The sequence below is a fragment of the Phacochoerus africanus genome, chromosome 11, assembly GCF_016906955.1.
Source record: "Phacochoerus africanus isolate WHEZ1 chromosome 11, ROS_Pafr_v1, whole genome shotgun sequence".
NCBI lineage: Eukaryota > Metazoa > Chordata > Mammalia > Artiodactyla > Suidae > Phacochoerus > Phacochoerus africanus.
The window spans coordinates 56,549,049-56,571,838 of record NC_062554.1 but is presented as its reverse complement, the minus strand read 5'-3'; the positions used below and the strand labels follow the sequence as shown (position 1 = coordinate 56,571,838).

The 22,790-nt window shown below is 40.7% G+C and overlaps 1 protein-coding gene across 7 annotated transcripts in view; it reads left to right on the top strand.

The window, feature by feature from the left end:
• ZBTB44 (zinc finger and BTB domain containing 44) overlaps positions 1 to 22,790 on the top strand; it is a 72,259-nt gene that overhangs the window by 718 nt on the left and 48,751 nt on the right. Inside the window, exon 1 of one of the 7 annotated variants that reach the window (XM_047754285.1) lies at positions 64 to 133. The exons of 1 other annotated variant lie outside the window; for it this stretch is intronic. The gene's annotated coding sequence lies outside the window, so the exon portion shown is untranslated. Of the gene's footprint in view, positions 1 to 63; positions 134 to 1,013; positions 1,419 to 21,861; positions 21,885 to 22,790 lie in introns of those variants that run through there. 5 more of the 7 variants (XM_047754288.1, XM_047754289.1, XM_047754284.1 and 2 more) reach the window with 5 other exon arrangements.

Sequence of the window (22,790 nt, the reverse complement as noted above, 5' to 3'; positions counted from 1 at the left end):
GGGACGCTAAGACTTGGGGTCCGGGAGTTTTACCACTTTACATGATTTTGCAGTGGACCGAGAGCTCTAGAGCGCCTCCCGGCCGTACCAGTCACTTCGGGGCGCCCCACAGTCTTCCCCGCCGGAAAGCCAGGTTAGTTGTGGTAGAGCCAAAAAAATTCAAGCTTGTGGAAGGAACGGGCATATTTTGGGGGAACGAGATGAATTCCTTCAGTCACTTCAGAACCGCACGTCCCGCCAGGTGGCCCAGGGAGGGAAGTTCTAGAAAAATCCTCGGGCACCAATATGACGCCGGGGGTGCAAAGGCCGCAGGCAACCGGGACACCGGCTGCCTGCAGCGGAAGCGGGCGTGGGAGCCACCGGGGCTCAGCGTCCTCACCTGTCAAGGCCGCCTCTCCGCAGGCCTGTTTCCGTGTGCGAGAAATGGGCCCACTACCAGCTCAGCTCCCTCACCGAGAGAAAGCGCCTGGGGTGTTCCGGTTCAACCCCGCTACAGAAACCACTCGAGAAAACAGGAGTTTCTTTCGGTTTTAGTTCAAAGAAAACAAAAAAAGACAAGAAGCGTGAACCATGCCCAGAAATGTTTGTCAGGGCTAACGGGAAGGCGGCTTTGGACGGGTAGAGGAAAAGCGAATTGGCCAGGGTCTGGGCGGTGTGTATCGGTAAATCAGCACGTGTGCACAGACGCAAAGATGCACGAGCGGTGTCAAAACCCGCGGGTGTCAGGAGGCCGAGTCGCCCACAGTTCAAGCCCTGGACTGGGAGCGGCCTTTTCTGCGGCTGCGCAATACCCGTGTCTCCCCGCTCGCGCCCCGCCCCCGAGCTCGCTCCGCCCCGCCCACTTGCCCTCCCCTTCCCCAGCCCGGCCGCCCGCGCAGAGCATTGTGGGACACAAACAAAGTGCCCCCAAACAGGCTGGAGTGAGCCGAGCGGCAACAGCGGCGGCGCCGTCCCGCACGCGCGCGGCGGCGGCTCCCTCCCAACCTCCCCCTCCCCTCCCCTCACTCCCCTTCCCCTTCCCCACCCCGACCCGCCAGGAAAACGCGAGCCGTCGCCGCGCTCCCCAAGCCGCCTGCCCTCGGCCAACCGCCCCCAACGGCCGCTCGCGCGGCTCGCGGGGCCCCCTCGCTCCTCCCCTCAGGCCCTCGGCGCTCTTCCCTCCCGCCGCCTCTCGCCCCCCACCTCGCAGGCACGCCGCTGCTCGGGGCCGCCATGCCCCAGCCGCAGGCCGTCCACGGGCCTAGGCGCGGCGGCCCGAGATAGGGTCCCCTCCGCCTCCCGGGGGAGGAGAGAGGCAGCGAGCCGCGCGCTCCGCCCCCTCCCCCCGGGCCGCCGCCGCCGCCACCTCGCCGCCACAGCCTGGAGGGGAGGAGGAGGAGGAGCAGCAGGCCTCCGGGCCCTGGCACCGCCGCCCGCAGGTAACGAAGAGGGAAGGGGAGGGCGGGGGCCGGCCCTTTTTCGCCGCGCGCGCGCCCGCCGAGGGCTGCCACCGTGCGTCTCCCATCTGGGCGCTGGACGGTAAGGAACCGGGAGACACCCTATCGGGTGCCCTCAATGGCATCTAATCCTTTAGGGAGGAGACTGGCCCTGGGCCCTGACGTCCAGGAGAAATTGCCCCGATCTCCCAGGGCGCCCCCAGTGTGCACGCGCGTGTGCCCAGCACCCTAACCCCGAGGAGGCGGGGTGTCAGCGTCCCACCTGGTCGTGCCGGGAGCCCGAGATCCGACTGTTCCCTCCTCTCCCCTGCTTCTTTTTCTGATAGTGGGGAAAAAAAGGGCGACACATTTAAAAAACAAAACAAAAAGCCCACGTTTTTTTCTTCCCTACCTGAGGATGGGTCTGCTTCTAGTCATTTTCTGCTGGCCTAGCCGGAAAAGGGTTACCTGCGAGTGACATGACGAGTTACGTTAGTACTGATGAAGGGAAACTGCATGCTTGTGAGTTGTATGATGCTTAACTAGAATTTAGGATAAAGCCCAAAAATTGTGTGCTTTATTTGAACTTATAGAAATGAAGACAAAAACTTCGTTTTTTTAAGAAAACGTATAAGTAGATTATCAGTTGGTCAGGAAGAAAGTCTCTAACTTCCACTTATTTTCTTAATGTTTTATTCGGATAGAGGCTAATACCAAAAGCAGACTTCACAATTTGATAGATACGAATAGTTTGGGTAGGTAGATTTTTTTTGCCTAGAGGGTCTCAGTTGGAATTACTGGATTTTAAAAAATATATAAATCTTCATTATGCATTACTTACCCCCGTCACTTCGCTTTAACTGCCAATGGACTTTTAATTTTACCTAATGTATCTTTATCATGGAATGTGGCGATAATGAAAGGAATGTTTTCCTATAGTCCTGTATTTTAGAATGATAGCATTAAATAGGAAAACCAGGTTTACTTTTTCTGTGCTACACTACTAGGCATTTTACACATGTGATCTGATTTGATTCTTAGAACAACCTAATGACTTAGACATTATTACTTGAGTTTTATAGATGAGACAGAAAACTTAAGTAATTTTAAGTAACTTTGCCTTAGGCCACACAACTAGTTAGTAATAGAAGTGAGATTTGTCCCCAGATATAATTCCATTGTAGAAATGTTTTCTACTGTGCCTCTCAGTATAGGAATACTTTTAAAAAACTTAATATGAAAAATACCAGTCTCTTGGAAATTAAGGGAAAATGTAGTGAATACTCCAATACTTAGATTCAGTGATTAGCATTTTTGTGGTATTGACCCCCCCACCTCTCTTCCCTTTCTGTGTGTCTCTCTGTATGTAACTATTTGAAAGTAAATTGCAAACACCAAGACACTCCAGTATTTCCCCAAGTGTCTCCCAAAACTATGGACATTCTACTAATCCCTACATAGCATTAACACCTTTCTAAATTAACAGTCCATATGCAAATTTCCATAGTACTCCAAGGTCGTTTTGGGAAATCCCAAGCGGTATTCAGTCAAGATTCCTGCATTGCATTTGTTGATTACCCACTTAGTTCCTTTTTGAAAAATCCTGTGTCCTCCTCTCCTTTTTTTCCTGATACTTAATTGATGAAACCGGTTGTCTTAGAGAATTCTCCCACTTACATTAGGCTTGTCTGTTTCCTAGTGGGGTCATTTAATTTATTCCTCTCTCCCTCTGAATTTCCTGTTACTGAAAGTTAGGTCTAAAGAAACCTAACTGATTAGCTTGAGGAAAACTTTCTTTGGAAAGATTATTTTATAGATGATGCAGTGTATTTCATGTTACATCATATAGGAGGTATTTAATGTCATTGCTACACTATTACGAATACTAAATGTGGCCACTTGATCAAAGTGGTGACTATCAGATCTATTAAAGGGTGGTTTGCCTGTTTATGATTTGTATGTGATTTGGGGGTAGTACTTTGACACCAAGCAAATATCCTGTTCCTGCCTACCTTTTGCTCAGTGATTTTGAGCAGCTGTCTTGAATCAGTTATTTTATTGGAGATGCTCTGGCAGGGAGGTTTCCTTCAGAACTAGAGGTGAACTAAAATGCCTCCTAAAAATGCAGCTAGAGCCTGTTACGGTAGATTGGGCTAATAGAGTGATGATAATTGCTAACAGTTGCTGAGCCCTTTCAAAGAGGTAGCACTGTGCTAAACATTTCATGCATTATCTCATTTAAATAACCTATTAACCGTTTGTTACTGCTGCTGCTATCTCACTTGGCAAGTAAACTGATACCCAGATTTCAAACTCAGGTGTCTTCAGTGTTTCACTTAATTACTTTGCTACATCTTACAAGTAAATATAATGTGTCATAAAATTGGATATATTTTAACTCAGCATGAATCAAATTACAGGAAGTACATGACTGATGTTGGTCCTATAGAAATTCCAGTGATTGCATGCCAAGAGCCCCATGTGCTTGTCTACTACACGTGTCCTTTTTAGTTATCAGACCTTGCTTTGGAAATTGCATTTAGATACCATTTTAATAGGCATTTAAAAAGTAGACCATCAAAAATCAAGATGGATGGGAGTTTGGATGGATATGTAATAAAACAAATATTCTAGAATGTTCATGGTAGAATCTGGGTATGGTTTTGGGGGCATTCTCCTGTAAAAATTCCTTAAATTTTGTTGTTTCTAAAATTTTTCATAATAAAACACCGAAGGTTTTAAATTTTGAGTAAGTCTTCCTAACCTTGTAAAGGATAAAATTCTTGTTATTGAAAATAGTCATGTATCAAAGACTATTTTTAAAAGGGGTTTCCTTCCCTAGTTAGGGGCTCCTAATTAATTTGGCTTCTTCCAATTGTAATTTTTAATATATTTATATATAGAATATATATATACATTTATTTCCCCCATGGTTTCCTGTTACTTAGTAGACTACTATTAGGCATATCTTTGTATAAGCTATATGGGGTATTTTTACTTTTTTTTTTTTTTTTTTTTGGTCTTTCTGCCTTTTCTCGAGCCGCTCCCGAGGCATATGGAGGTTCCCAGGCTAGGGGTCGAATCAGAGCTGTAGCTGCTGGCCTACGCCAGAGCCACAGCAGCTCGGGATCCGAGCCTTGTCTGCAGCCTACACCATAGCTCACGGCAACGCCAGATCCTTAACCCACTGAGCAAGGGTAGGGATCGAACCCGCAACCTCATGGTTCCTGGTCAGATTCATTAACCGCTGCACCACGACAGGGAACTCCGGTATTTTTACTTCACATTTAAATGGAACCACATTCGTGATTGAGACACTTCTCCATGTACTTCAGAATGATTGCTTGAAATTTTCTCTCTTAAGCTGAAAGCCACATTAGTTTTCCTTTGTTCTTTATATCAGAAATACTTTATGCCATTTTAGACAGTGAGATCTCTGGATCTTAGTCACAGAATCTAGAATAAAATAGTGATTGTATGTGTGTCTTTAAAGATACATTACACTCCTGCTTGAAGGGCACATAGAGTGTTATGTTAATTTCTTCACTAAAATTATTATTAGTGCCAAAGGTGACCTTAGGCAGCACATTTTTACATAACTGATCCTGGAGTAAATCATTGACCTTGTGGTGTTTCACATTGATAACTCTGTCCTATAAGAGTGAAAATTGGTGGATGAAACTTTCTAGAACATCTTTTATCTCCATATTGAATGTTCTTCCATTTTAATAATTGTATAGCTTTAAAAAAAAACTTAAGGAGTTCTTGTCGTGGCGGAAAGGAATCTGGCTAGCATCCTTGAGGATGCAGTTCAATCCCTGGCCTCCTCCAGTGGGTTAGGGATCTGGTGTTGCTGTGGTGTAGGTTGCAGACGCAGCTCAGATCTGCCATTGCCGTGGCCATGGTGTAGGCTGGCAGCTGTAGTTCCCATTGGATCCCTAGCCTGAGAACCTCCATGTGCCACAGGTATGGCCCTGAAAAGCAAAAAAGATTAAAAAAATAAAATAAAATAAAATTACACATGTTTGATAGCTAAAGAATTTGTAATTTCAGTATTCTATATTACTGTCCTGTAGGTATTAATGGTATGTATTTTTTAATGTTGACATGATTTGCTATTTGGTTTTGGTAGTTTTTGATGAATTCAGCATAATTGCAAACATCTTGGTAGCATGTAACCAAAAACTATAATTTCTGGAATAGGATTTTGTGGAACTGATATCCTCTGGCTTGTGAAACACATTTACTTGATTTTTTTAAAAAGGTTTCTCTTAGGAGTTCACAGCATGGTGCAATGGGTTAAAAATCGGGAACTGCGGTGGCTCAGGATTGCTGGGGAGATTCAGATCGGCCCCTGTTCCAGGAAAGTGGGTTAAAGGGTCCAACTTTGCTGCATCTGTGGCTTGGATTCAATGAACTTCCATATGCCACAGGTGTGGCCATAAAATTTTTAAAAAAATTTAAAAGTTTTCTCAATTCAGATCTTAATCTAAGTATCTGATCTTCACCTACGTTAGCTAGTAAGCATATTCAGAGCTACCCTCTATTAAATATTTTCTTTATACTCTTTGATAAAACTAGTAAATTCTTTGGTCCAAACAAAGAAAATAAAATAGAGTTTTCAGGGGCTTGGACATACTTTGCTTCTGTTTCATTTTTCCCTTTTATTGGTGTGTGTGGGGGGGCGTGTGTGTGTGTGCTTTCTTTCACTTTTACCTTTTTCTCCTTTTTACATTTTGTATCTTGGGTTTTACTTTTTCCTTCACTCTTTGCTTTTCTTCCTTTCTGCCTTGGATCTTCCAGCATTGCTCATTTCCTTTTTTGTGGCTTTCCATTACTATATGAGGACAGTTTCTTTTATCTTTGGTGCCTTTCACATGGCACATAAAACTTTTCAAACTCTGCTTCTTCTATTTACAGGAATCACTACCTCTTTATTGTTGGCACCTGGTATTTTTCCTCCTCATTTCTTCCTACTTCAACTAGGTTCACTTAAGCTTTACTTTGAGAGGCAAACCAGTGTAGTGTTAAGGGGCACAACTCAGCATACCGCCTGGGTTCACATCTTGACTCTGATTTTTACTGATTATGTGGCTGTAGTCTGTTCCTTAGCTTCTCTGTGCTTCATTTTCCTTACTGGTTTAAGTGAAGATAAAAAATGATACCTATGTCGAACTGCTGTATGAAAATTAAATTATTTAATATGTAAAAAGTACTTAGAACAATGCCTGGTACATATTGAGTACTGTGTAAGTATTAACTTCTGATTATTAATACTTTTTTAAAATGGTTCAAAGCCATTTTTTTTTTAACAGTTTCTTGAGATATACATAACTCAAAAGCTATGTAGATGATTAGCACTAGAAATTTGTGGTCTGGGTTTCAGTTAGGCCTCCAGGGCCTCCTAGCCATCCTTTTTTTTTTTTTTTCTCCACACTTTTTTTTTAATGTTTCATTTCCCTCAAATTCTTCTTTATCTCTTGTCAGTCTAACCTCTACCTGTAACTTAAGAGAAGTAAATGTCTAAGCAATCAGACAAGAACTCCCGCTGCTTCTTACCACAGACCTATAAACTTAACTGTAACTACACCTTTCCTTTCCTCTTTTTTCCTATCATTGGGTCTCATTCTGTTTAAGGCTAATGCTTTTACTCAAGCCCTGAATCCAGTTTCTTTTTACCTATCCAGGGACCTTATACTATCTGTTATCACCTGTTTTCTGTATCTTAACTTTTCCTTCTCTGAGTCTTTTCCACCAACACTTAAAACATTCTTTGTATATTTTATCACAATTTAGAAAAGCTTATCTGGGGGAAGAAGCATTCTCTAGTTTCTTCCATTCAATAAAAATACCAGTATCCTCCCTCCAGCTAACACACTTGCCCTATCTTTAAAGTCAGAGTTCTTCAGATTGACTTGTCTACACTCAAAATTTTCACTTCCTCATTTCTGTTTACTCTTTGTCTATTACAGTCTACTACCTCTCCATTATGTGCAATTTTAAGGTCATCAGTGACTTATGGATAAATTGAATAGACTTTGGTCTGTATCTTATTTGACCTATATCAGCATTTGACACTGTCGGCCACTCCTACTCTACACCCTTCATTTCTGGGACAGTCTACCATCCTGGTCATTATATCTCTTTCCAAGGTTTTCCTTCTACTGCCCCCACCCTTTTTTCCATTTCTTTTTTCCCTTGGTCAGTCTAGCTAAAGGCTTATCAATTTTGCTTAACTCTTCACAGAACCAAGATTTGGCTTTAATTTTTTTTTCGTGATATCTACTTTTTATCTATGAATTTGAGTACTCTAGGGGTCTTGTATATTTGAAATCCAACAGTGTTTGATTTGCAACTGGCTTTGCAGTGTTCATCTTGCAACTGGCTTGTTTTACTTAGCATAATGTCCTCAAGGCTTATCAATGTCCTAGTACATACATGTTAGAATATCCTTAAGGCTAAATAATATTCCATCGTAGGTATATACCACATTTTGTTTATCCATTTATCTGATAGACATTTTTCAATTGTGATTAACTGCCCCTGTGAACATTTTTGTCCAAGTATATGTTCATGCCCCTACTTTGAGTATATACCTAGAAGTAGAATTGCTAGATCATATGTGGTAAGGGCTCCATTTCTCCACATCTTTGGAAACACTTGTTATTTTCTTTTATTTATTTTTATTTTTATTTTTTTTAGGGCAGCACCTGCGATAGATGGAGGTTCCCAGGCTAGGGGTTGAATCAGAGCTGTAGCCACTGGCCTATGCCATAGCAACACCAGATCCGAGCAGCATCTGCGACCTACATCACAGCCCATGGCAACACCACATCCTTAACCCACTGAGCGAGGCCAGGAATCACACTGCCTCCTCATGGACGAAGATTCGTTTCCACTGAACTCCTGTTATTTTGTTTTTTATATGAACCGTCTTACTGAGTGTGAGATAGTAGAGTATGTCGTGGTAAGCCAAAGATTTTTAAACCTTTTCTAATATGTATATATATATATATTTAAAACTATAAATTTGACTCTAAGCACTACTTTAGCTACTACATTCCACAGATGTTGATAATGTTGTATTTTCAATATTTCTCAGTTAAAAATACTTTCCAGTTTCCCTTGTTGATTCCTTCATCAACCTATGAACTATTTAGAAGTATTTTTTATTTAAATGTATGGAATTTTGTTGACTACTCATTGATTTCTAATTTTCTTTATTATGATTAGAGAACATAGTCTATGTGCATTCATGGACTTCACCTATGGCTTCAGCATACTCTTTTTTTTTGTTTTGTTTTGTTTTGCTATTTCTTGGGCCGCCCCTGCGGCATATGGAGGTTCCCAGGCTAGGGGTCCAATCGGAGCCATTGCCACCGGCCTACGCCAGAGCCACAGCAACGTGGGATCCGAGCCGCGTCTGCGACCTACACCACAGCTCACGGCAACGCCGGATCGTTAACCCACTGAGCAAGGGCAGGGACCGAACCCGCAACCTCATGGTTCCTCATCGGATTCGTTAACCACTGCACCACGACGGGAACTCCGTCTTCAGCATACTCTTGTGTGCATTCATTCCTTTAAAATTTATTAATATTTGTCTAATGGCCCAGCACATGGTCTCTCTTGGTGAACATACCTTCTTGCACTTGAAAAGAATAGGTATTCTGCACTATAAATATCAATTAGGTCAAGATGGTCTATGGTATTTTTCAGATCTTTATAGCTTGGTGTTTTTTGGTTTTGTTTTTTTGCCTGGTTCTATCAATTATTAGTAAGAAGGGTGTTAAATTTTCAATTTATCGGGAGTTCCCGTCGTGGCGCAGTGGTTAACGAATCCGACAAGGAACCATGAGGTTGCGGGTTCGGTCCCTGCCCTTGCTCAGTGGGTTAACGATCCGGCGTTGCCGTGAGCTGTGGTGTAGGTCGCAGACGCGGCTCGGATCCCACGTTGCTGTGGCTCTGGAGTAGGCCGGTGGCTACAGCTCCGATTCGACCCCTAGCCTGGGAACCTCCATATGCCACGGGAGCGGCCCAAGAAATAGCACCAACAACAACAACAAAAAGACAAAAAAAAAAAATTCCATTTATTACTATGGTTTATCTTTCTCTGTAATCCTGTCAATATTTGCTTCCTAATGCTTTGAAGCATTGTTATCAGGTGCATATATACTCTTTGTTACACACCTTTGTGTTGCTGGTAATACTTTTTGTGATGAAGTCTATCTTGTCTGATATTAAAGATAGCTAACTCCTGTACTTATTGTTTGCATGGTATGTCTTGTAACATACCTCTCTGTCTTTTTATTTAAAGTAGGTTTCTTATAAAGAACATACAGTTGGGGCTTGCTTTTTAAATTGCAGTCTCTGCTTTTATTAAAATTTAATGTGGTTACGTTTTACATTACTTTGAGAAGTAGACATGTATTAGTTTGCTAATGCTGCTGTAACAAAGTACCACAAACTGGATGGCTTAAAGAGAAATTTTGTCTGATTTGGAGCTTACATGGTATTGGCAGGATTGATCACATCTAAGGGAAGGAACTTAATGAGGGAAGAAGCTATTCTTGTCCTCTCTCCTTGCTTTTGCTAGTGCTTTGGCCTGTGGCAGCATAATTTCAGTCCTAACATGGCATTCTCCTTTTGTGCATCTGTCTTTGAATTTTACTTTGTATAAGGACATCTTAATTACTTCAGCTAAATTTGATTACTTTTATAAAGAGCCTGTTTCCAAATAAGGTAACGTTCTCAGGTACTGGGGACTCAAAATATCTTTTGGGAGAACACAGTTCAAATCCCTAAGACACATGTAAGGTTGGTAACACTGCAAAGGCATGTTGGGTAAAGCCGCTATACTTATGTACATATTTTAAAGCATACACAGTGGGACTAAAGTACTTGATATGACCACTTAACAACGCTTAGAGAAACAAAGAGCTGTTTAAGTGCTAATTGACTAAAACAGACTGGAATTTAACTTTTTCATGTAAGGATCCAAAAGACTGAAATAAGATACGCACTTTCTTCAAGCTTTCTTTCTAGTTAAAGTGATTTGATATTAATAGCTGATATCCGTTAAGTACTGTGGTTGAGTTCTTACAAATGGTAACTGATGAAGTGGGGAGAGGGGACTGTGATTTTGTTTTTTTCAGTCAGACCTTTCTTCAAATCCCAGTTTTATTGCTTATAGGAGTGTGGACAAGTTAATTTAATCTTCTGTTTCCTTATTTATAATTAGATCGTAAAAATCCTTTTCCCAGAATTGTGAGGCCAGAGAGAGCTATACTTGGTAGGAGTTACTCAATGTACATTAACTTACTTTCCCTGGATATCGACATTAATAATCAGCGTGACTCTATGGCTACCAGCAGTGAGAGGAAATTCTTATAGTTTAACGTTACTGGTTTAATTAAAGTTTAACTCCACATAAATCTCAGTCTCTCTTTTTCTCAAAGTTCTGAACTAGAAAGGACTTCTTCATGTAGTAAAATGATTAAAATCTTTACTTGAGTAAAAAGTGGCTAGTTATAAAAGTTAAGTGACTTAATTTTTTTATAACTCAAGTACAGTAGTAATTCGTTCAGAATAAACCTAAAGAAAACGCTTGGGAATTAAGCGTTTACTTGAGTAAAAAGTGGCTAGTTATAAAAGTTAAGTGACTTAATTTTTTTATAACTCAAGTACAGTAGTAATTCATTCAGAATAAACCTAAAGAAAACGCTTGGGAATTAAACTATTGTCAGATGAAGATTACATGCACTTTCATTAGTGTTCATGCTCTCAAGTATGAGTACTCATGTGGATCCATTCTAAAAAGTGATTCCTTTCTTGGAAAATATGGATGTTTGTTTTTGCTTAGATTGACAACATAGTGACAGTTTTTCTTAGAACAAAACTTAAAATATGAGATGCTGTAACAATTGTCCAGAAAACTTTATTCTAAAGGAAGCAGTAGTGAAAAACATACTATTTTAACAACTTTCTGGAGAAGGAAGTAGATGAGTTGTGTTTTCACTACTAAAATTTCTGTGTAATTTTAGCGTGAAGTTTCTGCTCTGAGTTAATGGCTTTTCCATTTTTAAACCATCCATATTGACAGGTTTTCTTTAAAACATTTGCATGTTTTATATGTTAAACTCCTTTAAAAATATTTATTTCAGGGAGTTCCCATCGTGGCGCGGTGGTTAACGAATCCAACTAGGAACCATGACGTTGCGAGTTCGGTCCCTACCCTTGCTCAGTGGGTTAATGATCCGGCGATGCCGTGAGCTGTGGTTGCAGACGCGGCTCGGATCCCGCGTTGCTGTGGCTCTGGCGTAGGCTGGTGGCTACAGCTCCGATTCAACCCCTAGCCTGGGAACCTCCATATGCCGCAGGAGCGGCCCAAGAAATAGCAAAAAGACAAAAAAAAAATTATTTCAGGCATTTATAATTATACTTTTATTAATAATGTGAATGACCATAGGAGTTCCCTTGTGGCACAGCAGGCTAAAGATCCAATGTTGTTACCACATCAGCTCAGGCCACTGCTGTGGCAGGAGTTGTCCCTGGCCCAGGAACTTCACATGCTGCAGGTGTGGCCAGAAAAAAAAGTAATACAAATGAGCATAAAAGCATATGCTTATTCCAAAGATAAGCACCACAGACATTTATTTATTTATTTTCCTTTTTTTATTTTGTTTTTGGCTGAGCCTGTGCAATTATGGAAGTTCCCGGCCCAGGGAACCCGGGCCACAGCAGTGATGATGCCAGATCCTTAACCCACTGAACCAACTAGGGAACTCCTAGTCAATGTTTTTTAAACGCTCTCTCTGTGTTAAGCAGTTACAGAATACACATACGTTCAGCATTTTCCCTCAAGTAGCATATGGATCTATAGGAGAACAAGATCTATAGACAGCTAACTGATCACCCATTATGCATAAAATACTCTACTGATTAACAGAGCAGTGATTCTTTTGTGGCTGTGAAGGGATGCCCAGTTGAGAACCACTATACTATAATAAGCAGTATTATTAATAAGAATATACCATGTGTGAAGCTCTCTGGTGGCTTAGCAGGTCAAGGATCCATTGTTGTCACTGTTGTGGCTTGTGTTCAATACATGGTCCAGGAACTTCTGCATGCCGCGGGCATGCCCCCGCACCCCAAGAGTATAGCACATATAAGTGGTATAGGAATAGAAATGATTAAGAACCTCTCCTGGTGTGTTTATATGAAGACTTGTGCACAAATGTTCATAGCAGTGTCAAGTGAAAAAAAAAAAAAAAACACACAACCTCAATGTTAAGAATTATGTTTTATTTGGCAGACATTCTGAGGACTTCAAGCCCAGTCCACAGAAGTGGACTCTCAGATTGCTCTGAGGGACCACTTGAAAGAGGCAGGCCAGGGGAGCCAGGATATGTAGGAGTTTTTGCAACAAAGACCAGGTAGTAGAAACTTCAGAAGATTAAAAAAAACCAGATATCTCAAGGAATTTAGCACTTTTCTGTGGCAAGATGCAAGAGTCTGGGCTCATTGAAATCATTTCTTTGATATGCATCTCAGCTATATGGGCCCAGCATCCTGTGCTTTCTCATCCTGAGACTCCTCAGAGTGCATTGAGGGTTGGGGGGGGTGACTAGTCTGATGACTGCACCCTATTTCCATCCTGAGCTCCCTCTGGGCTCACTGTCAGCATGGCTGTAATTTGATGGCTGTAACATCTTTTATTTACTGATGTGCCAGGCAATTTTTTATTTTTATTTTTTTGTCTTTTTATGGCCGCACCTGCAGCATATGGATCGAATCGGAGCTGTAGCTGCTGGCCTACACCATAGCCACAGTATTGCAGGATCCAAGCCGTGTCTGCAACTGCACCACAGCTCTAAGCAACGCCAGATCCTTAACCCACTGAGCAAGGCCAGGGATCTCGCACCTGCATCCTTATAGATACTAGTCAGGTTCATTAACCACTGAGCCATGGCAGGAACGTCAGCCAGTCAATATCTTTTATTCACAGCAACCTTATTTGTAATTGCCCCATACTGGAAACAGTTCAAAGTCTATCATCTGTTAGATGATGACCAGACTGTGGTACAATGGATACAATGGAATAGTACTCAGCAGTAAAAGGAACAAAAATTCTTGAGCCTGCAAACATGGGTGAATCTCAAAATAATTTCTATCCAGTGAAAGACGCCAGATGAGTAGGACATATATACTGTTTGGTTCCATTTATATTAAGTATGTTTGGTTTATTTAACTGGCACATCAGTTATAATGCAAGCATTTATAAAGTGATTTTCGAAGAACACAGGTATGATTGATTCCAGATATATGGAATTATCCTTGGAGAGACAGGACTGATACCTTGGTAAACCTAAATTGGTATTATATCAAATGCTAGGTCAGTAATCAAGATAGAAAATGCTGCAGAAGTTCAGTGGAGGGAAAGGCATTGGTAGAGTCAGAGTACCTGATTTTGTGGCCCTGTTAAGGCTGCTTATTTTCTCTGATCTTTATTTTCCTTGATCATTAAAGAATTTCTTCATATACTTCCTAAGTGGATCAAAAGAAAATATATTTTAAAACACTGTAATCTGGAAACTGACATACAAATGGAAGGTATTGCTCATACCTAGAGTGGAAGGAAGAACAAAATAATTTGACCTATTGAGTGCAATAAGGTAATTCTAAAATGAGACCAGAGGAGAGCAAGTGGAAATGTGTATATAGTTCAGAGAATGAGTCAAAATCAGTTTGACGCAAAGAATTTATCTTTTTTTTTTTTGCCTTTTCCAGGACTGCTCTCGCGGCATATGGAGGTTCCCAGGCTAGGGGTCTAATCAGAGCTGTTGCTGCCAGCCTGCACCACAGCCACAGCAACACCAGATCTGAGCCGCGTCTGCAACCTACACCACAGCTCATGGTGGCAACCCCAGATCCTTAACCCACTGAGCAAGGCCAGGGATCGAACCCACAACCTCATGGTTCCTAGTTGGATTCGTTTACCACTGAGCCATGACGGAAACTCCTCTTTACTCGTCTTATGACCTTATGAGAACTTGCCTTATGAGAATAAATAAGTCATTTATTCTCTAGGCCTCAGTTTCTTCCTCACTATAATTGGAGGATAATAGTCTGCCTTATCTCCAATATCCTATGTATTGAAATCAATTGATACCAGAATTGTTCAGTATGATAGCTAAGGCATGAAGTAGTAACTTATGGACTAAGATGATTGGATTTTAGACAATTCGAATAATGATGGAGGATTAACTCAAGATTGGTGAGACTAAAGGCAAGGAGACCAGTCAGGTTGTTAAAGTAGCCCAAGGCAGTGGCTATTGGAGAAGAGAAAGGATGGGTTTGATTGAGATAGGTCTTAATGACCAAGTCTGTGTTAGAGAAAAAGTAGAAGATAGAAGTTGTATTAGTTTCTTGTGGCTCTTGTAATAAATTATCACAAACTGGATGGCTTAAAACAACAGATTTATTCTCTCACGGTTCTGGAGGCCAGAGGTTCGAAATCAGTATCACTGGATTGAAATCAAGATATTGGCAGGTACTGGAGTTCCCTGGTGGCTCAGTTGGTTAAGAATCTGGCATTGTCACTGCTGTAGCTCTGGTTACTGCTATGGCTCAAGTTCCATCCCTGGCCTGGGAAATTCTGCATACCACAGGAGAAAAAAAAAATATATGTTGGCAGGTACCCCCTCCCTCCAGAGGCTCTAGTGGGGTAGGGAATCCATTCCTTGCTTCTTCTAGTTTCTGGTGACATTAGGCATTCTGTGGCTTGGGGCCACATCACTCTAATTTCTGTCTGTCTTCCCATCACTTTCTCTGATACATGTGTCAGGTCTCCTACCTCTCTCTTAGAAGGATGCTGAAGATTGTATTTAGGGACCACTTGGATATGCGGACAGATTTCCATATCTTGAGATACTTAATCATACTTGCAAAATCTTTGCCATGAAAGTACCATTAACAAAATTACAGGGATTAGGACACAGACCTGTTTTGAGGAAGTAACCTTTTAAAGGCTACCTTAGAAGTCAAAGATGATTTCCAGGTTTTTTGCTTTTTGAAATGGTGGTATCATGGACCAGAGTACTTGAAGGATAAGAGTACATTTGTGCGAAGTGATGATTAATTCATTTGGACCAGTTAAAGTACCTGTGGGACATCTGTATGTGGATATTCATATTGTGTATCAAAAAACTTTGAATGTAGTTACTTAAACCCTAAGGACATTAACTATTTCAAATGAAAACAAAACAAATCTCAGAGTATGACAACTTCAGAGTTAGTTATTCTACAATTCAGTGATGGCATCAAGAACATAAATTCTGGAGTTCCTGTCGTGGCTCAGTGGTTAATGAATCCGACTAGGAACCATGAGGTTGTGGGTTTGATCCCTGGCCTTGCTCAGTGGGTTAAGGATCTGGCATTGCTGTGGCTCTGGGGTAGGCCAACAGCTACAACTCCAATTAGACCCCTAGCCTGGGAACCTCCATATGCCTCAGATGCGGCCTTAGAAAAAGGCAAAAAGACAAAAAAAAAAAACCCAAAAAACAAGAAACCTAAATTCTCAACATTTTGCTTTGCCATCCATCTTTAAGTTAGCATTCCTTATGGTTCCAAGGTGACCCCCCCCCCAGCAATCCTAATACTTAAATCCAGAGATGAATTGTTATGTGTGCCTTTTTTTTTTTTAATAACAGCAAAGAGACCTAACCCTAATAACCCTTGAAGCTCGCTAGCAAGGTCTATTCCGCTTACCAGATAAGCAATTTAACGATTCCTTGACTGTCTTTTACAAATAGACCTATTATGTCTGTGTTGCAATTGGTCCTTTATCTTAAGTGACAAGTGGATATTACTACTTTGTTGTGCAAATTTGAATATACAAAACCATTTTTCTCTGGTCTGGGTCAGAAGTTTGAACAGCAGTCCTTTACCTTACTGAGCCTTTTCTAAATTCTTGTCTACAAATTTCTAATCATCTCCTGATTTAACATTAAAAATTAAGGCAGTGGTTACTCATGAACTCTCCTGGGATCTCCAGAACCTTTCAGCGGGCCCATAAGGTCAAAACCATTTCATAATAATAATAAGATAATTGTCATTTTTGTTCTTATTCTCAAGAATACAGTGGAGTTTTCAAGAGGCTACGTGAAGTGTGATATCACAACAGCAGGTGCAGATATGAGAATTCAGTTGATATGATGATAGACCTTAAGAGAGGTGGAAAAATCCATGTTATTCTTGCTTCTTTTTTGTTCTGAGGAAGTGTAGGTTATTGAAAAATATGTTATATTAACATGTAATAGGATTTTTTTTTTTTTTTTGGCCATACCCACGTTATGCAAAAGTTCCTAGGCCAGGGATTGAAGCCCAGCCATAGCAGTAACAATGCTGAATCCTTAATCACTAGGCCACCAGGGAACTACTGGGCTTACCATTTTTAATGAATCAATAGCTTTTTACATTTCTCAGTTTCAGTGTATAATGTAAATATTAGGTATAGTTCCTGCTTTGTCCTATAAACAAAAGTTCTTTGGAATTCTCAGTAAATTTTAAGAGTGTAAATGGGTCCTGAGACGAAAAAGTGTGAAATCTTGCCATCTAGTGTTGATGCTATTCTAAACACGTACTCAAGTTTTTCCATTTTATCAATTTTCCTTGTCCCTTGATGATTATTGTCAATTATCTCATAGATATAGCATCCTTTGTTGCAGAATTTGTTGTGGGTACTTCAGAATCATTCATATTGCTCAGTGACTTATTCCATGCATGGGAGCAGCATGCTTTCTCATTAAAGTGTTAGCTCTGCATTTGTCTCCACCATGATCACATACCTCTGTTTATTAACAGTTTCTGCATTCTTAAGGTTTTTGTATTTATTGACCATGCTGGATTTAATAGTATTCATAACTACCTTAAAACTAATCACAGAGAGGGAGTTCCCTGGTGGTCTAGTGGTTGGGACCCAGCGCTTTTACCACTGTGGCCCAAGGTTCAGGATCCCACATCAGGCCACTGCATGCTGCAGCCAAAAAACCCTGAAAATCTCAGAGAAACTAATGAAGACTACAGCAAAGATTTAAAGTACCATGCAAGACTATTATTGTCTCTTGGTAGTGGGTATGGTTAATGACTTGCTCCAGAGAATGACCTTGAATTATTAATAAATATTTATAAGTAGAGGAGTATCTGTAATTTTTCTGAATATGCCTCTGAGGAAAGAATAGCTATGGGAAGATTTCCAGATTTTGACAGGAAATGGTAAATCAAAAATGAGTACTAGATTTTAAGCTCTGAGTAACTGGGTAATTGAAAGCATCTGTCATTAACAGAAATTCTGCAGTAGAGTATCAGTTGAGGAGAAAGAATTTGAGTTCAGTTTTAAGACTGAATTTGAAAGATGGCAAACATTCAGATGGAATTGTCTAGTACTCTAGCTGGTCTTAGGGGCCCAGAATTGGAGTTCAAGAAAGATGATGGTATTAGAGGTTTGAGATTAATTCAGCCAGAGGTAGGTGATAGAGTCATAGGTCTTTCAGTAAGGATACTTCATCTGTTACTCAGTGCTTTATCACATTCTTGTGTGTATACTGATGGTGCTAGACAGTGGGCACTTCCTAAGTACTCATTTAATCTCATTTAACCCCTACCACACTTAAATTGTTTAAGGGCATCCAGTCAGATCAGTGATACAGCCATGGTTAAGATCCAGATTTATATAGTGAGATAAATACTATATGATATTGCTTGTATGTGGAATCTTTAAAAATGCAACAAATTAGTGAATGTAACATAAAAGAGGCAGAAAGTTCCCATTGTGGCTCATCAGGTTAAGAACCCAACTAGTATTCATGAGGATTCAGGTTCATTCCCTGGCCTTACTCAGTGGGTTAAAGATCTGGCATTGCTCCAAGCTGTGGCATAGGTCATTGATGCGGCTCAGGATCTGGCGTTGCTGTGGTTGTGATGTAGTCTGGCAGCTATGGCTCTGATTCGACCCCTAGCCTGGGAGCCTCCATATGCCGTGGGTGCAGCCCTAAAAAGACCAAAACAACAACAAAACCATAAATCAAAGAAGCAGACTCACAGATACAGAGAACAAACTAATGGTTACTGGTGGGAGAATGGCAATATAGAAGTGTGGAAGTAGAGGTACAAACTATTGGACGTAAGATAGGCTCAAGGATGTATTGTACACCATGGGGAATGTGGCCAATATTTTGTAATAACTGAATGGAAAGGGCTTTAGAATTGTATTACTTGTGTGTGTGTGTGTGTGTGTGTGTGTGTGGCTTTTTGCCTTTTTGCCTTTCCTAGGGCCGCTCCTGCGGCATATGGAGGTTCCCAGGCTAGGGGTCGAATCGGAGCTGTAGCCACCGGCCTACGCCAGAGCCACAGCAACATAGGATCCGAGCCATGTCTGCAACCTACATCACAACTCACGGTAACGCCGGATCCTTAACCCACTGAGCAAGGCCGGGGATCGAACCCACAACTCATGGTTCCTAGTTGGATTCGTTAACCACTGCACCACAACGGGAACTCCCCATTTAAAAAATAACGCAAAAACAGAGACAGACTCAGACATAGAAAACAAACTTATGGTTGCCAAAGGGTGGGGGAGGAGGAACAAATTAGAAGTATGAGAGTAACAGATACCAACTACTATATATAAAATAGATAAGCAACTAAGGATTTACTGGATAGCACAGGGATTTGTAGCCAATATCTTATAATAACCTATAATGGAATATAATCTGCAAAGAAACACAAATCACTATGCTATACACTTGACACTAACACACTATTATAAATTAACTATACTTTAATAATAAACAGGTTATAAAATAACAAAAAAGATCCAGATTTGTCTGAACTACAAAGCAATTACTTTTCTTACTATATAAGCTATCTCTAGGGAACAGTAATATATTGCGTGATGATTAAATTTAGTTTAGTGAAATAAATAATGCTTAATTATATATAAAGTGGAGAAATCTGTTACTGGATTTGGGCACTATGAGAAGATTTTAATTCTTTTAATTAATACATAGTACTGTCAAGAGGCTCAATGTATTTGGCCTTGTAGCAATCTTCTGTAGTTCAAAGGGGCATGGATACTATGGGTATATATCTGTGGCATTTCTAGAATTAAAAACCTTAATAGGAATTGAGCAGTTATGATGTAAGATATGTATTGCTCATTAGGGAGATTTGAGGTAGTAACTTTCTAAGAAACATCAACTTAATAGGTGTTTTTTAAAGACTTTATTATAGATTTTTGTATTGATAGATTTAAGAGCTGTAACTATAAGCGTATATTTTTCTGGACATTCAGATAATCACAATAGGCTTTTGTCTGATCTTTTCACAGAAGCGTTTTCCCCTTTAGGTGGTTTTGCAGGAAAGAGTACAACTAAAACTCACTTTTTAAATTCTAACCCAACAGTAATTTCTTTCTTTCAAACATTTTGTTATGGAATTTGCCTAAATCATTTGTTTGATAATTTAGAAAGATACTTACTTTAACAAGTCATAACCTTTTCCCATCCCAAGCTGTTTCCCAATTGTTCCTATATGGAAACAATTATACTGTTATCAAGTCAATGGAAAGAGTACTTATAATTTAGAAATACTGGCTCCAGCTCCTATTTTTAACTAAGTTTTTTGTAAAAGGCAGTAGATTCCAAGAATTGAGTAATCTGAGCTCCTCTCCTATCATCCATTAAGTTATGACTTGGTTAACCTTTCTGTCCTTTTTAGCACCTGATAAATACTGATCTAAACTTTTAAAACTGTAAAATAATCTCCTAATTATAGCTTCCAGCTCCGAAGTTCAAGTTCCTTCATTCTATTTTCTGAGAGTTTATTTTTTTTCCCACTTGAAGGGAAAAAGATTACCTTTTTTCAGTATTTCCTCCTTCCTTTATCTCTTTAACCTCTAAGATAATCTTTAAGCCATGGAAAGTAATATCTATAGTATACGAAAATGAAAACTAGAAGTGTCAGAGTCAAACCTCACAGCCTAGCATATGCTTCCCCTGGAGACACTTAATATAGTATTGACTATATCGGAATACAGTATTTTTCCACAGCTGTCTATATTATGCAAGACTGGTGATTTCTAGAGTTGTATAAAGTCTTGTTCTTGACCAGTTTTGAGTGTGGGCCCTCAGAAGACCAGATCTTACCAGAGGTTCTGTAATTGCTGTCTCTTTATCAGTTGTGAGTTAAAGCTAGAGCTATTGTATAGAACCATTTCTATTCTACAGTACCATTAATAGCTGTAGCAGTTGTGAATTATTAGAGTGTTTGTGATTATTTCAGTTACTTTGATTTTATTTTATTCATGAACAATTTTTATTTATTTATTTATTTTTGGTGCCTCCCTCCAGCATATGAAATTCCTGGGCCAGTGATCAGATCCAAGCCACAATTGTGACCTACCGCCACAGCAACACCAGATTCTTTAATCCACTGTGCTGTACCAGGGATTGAACCTGCATCCTGGTACTGCAGAGATGCCTCCAATCCTGTTGCACCACAGCAGGAACTCCATAAACAAATTTTTTAATGAAAAGGATGAGCAAGCAAAGTGTGAACTGCACATGTAATTGCCCATAAGCAAGATTGACTCAGTGAAAAAATTTGTGGTAACGTAACAGACAGTGTAATTCTATAAGTTTTACCTATGTGCTGCCTTTCAAGTATCTGGAATAGAGAATCAAAAAAAAAAAAAATCAAGATTTCTTCTCATTTTCAAATCTCAGTTTTTAAAAGTGAAATTGAATATATTTTCTTCTTATAAATATGGAATTTTTTGATATAGTTAAATGATGAATTTATTTCTTACAGGCTTTGTAAGTTCCGTTTAGGAATATTATGCCAAAGTAAAATTTGCGATGCTATTTGCTTTTGTCCTCTGTAGTTTTTTTGAGTATTGTCAAAATCTGGCCTTGTCAATGAAGAAGTTTTAGAAGTAGATAACAATGTTGTCTGCCAAACATTATTAATGTGCTTAATGTCACTGAACTACACATTTAAAAATGGTTAGAATGGCAAATTATATGTTATATTTAACGTAGTTTTTTTTTTCTTTTTTGGCTGCCTCGTAGCATATGGAGTTCCCAGGCTAGGGATCAGATCTGAGCCGCAGTTGTGACCATTGTGACCAATGCCACAGCTGTGGCAACACTGGATTCACAACCTACTGTGCTGGCCTGGGGATTGAAGCTGTATCCTGGTGCTCCAGTGATGCTGCATCACCGTGGGAACTCCACAATTTTTTAAAAAACTCAGGCCTCAAGATGGCGGAATAGAAGGACTGGAGCTCAACTTCTCTCCTAAAAACAACAAAATTCACAACTAAAGGCTGAGCAATCTCCACCCAAATGGACCGGAAACCTTAAAAAAGATACCCTACTCCAGAAGAAAAAGAGGAGACCACATCAAGAGGTAGGAGGGGCAATTTCACGATATAAACAACTTCATACCTCCCGGGTAGGAAGCTCCACAGACTGAAAACTAACTGGTTCACAGAGACTCACCTACAGGAGTGAGAGTTCTGAGCCCCACATCATACCCTCACCTGCGGGGATCTGGCACTGGGAGAAAGAACCCCTGGAGTATCTGGCATTGAAGGCCAGTGGGGCTTGTGGGCAGGAGCTCCACAGGACTGGGGGAAACGGAGACCCCATTCTTAAAAGGCACACACGGACTTTCATGTGCACTGGGTCCCAGGGCAGAGCGGGGTCTCCATAGGAATCTTGGTCAAACCTGACTGCAGTTCTTGGAGGACATCCTGGGAAAACGGGTGAATGTGGCTTGTTGTGAGGGACAGATATTGAAAGCAAAGCTCTTGGGAATATTCAGCAGTTGCCTTTCTCTGGAGGTGACCATTTTGTGATAATCTGGCCTCACCCATCAGTTAGGCTGGGTAGCCCCAGGGCAAACAACAATCCAGGTGGGATCACAGCCCCGCCCCTCAGTAAACAGGCTACCTAAAGACCCCCCAGGCCCACAGCTGCCTCTAATCCCATCCAGAGACTAAGCCCCACCCACCAGAGGGATTAGAATCATCTCCACCTACCAGTGGGCAGGCATCAGCCCCTCCCATCAAGAAGCCTACAGCAAGCCCCCATATACTGACTTCAGCCACAAGGGGGGCAGACGCCAGAAGTAAGAGGGGCTACAACTCTATTATCTGTAAAAAGGTCACCACACCAAAAACCTATAAAAATGAAAAGACAGAGAACTATAACTCAGATGAGGGAGAAAGTAAAAACCCCAGAAAATCAGCTAAGTGATGAGGAGATTCTCAGCATCCAAGAAAAAGACTTTAGATTGTTGATGCTAAAGATG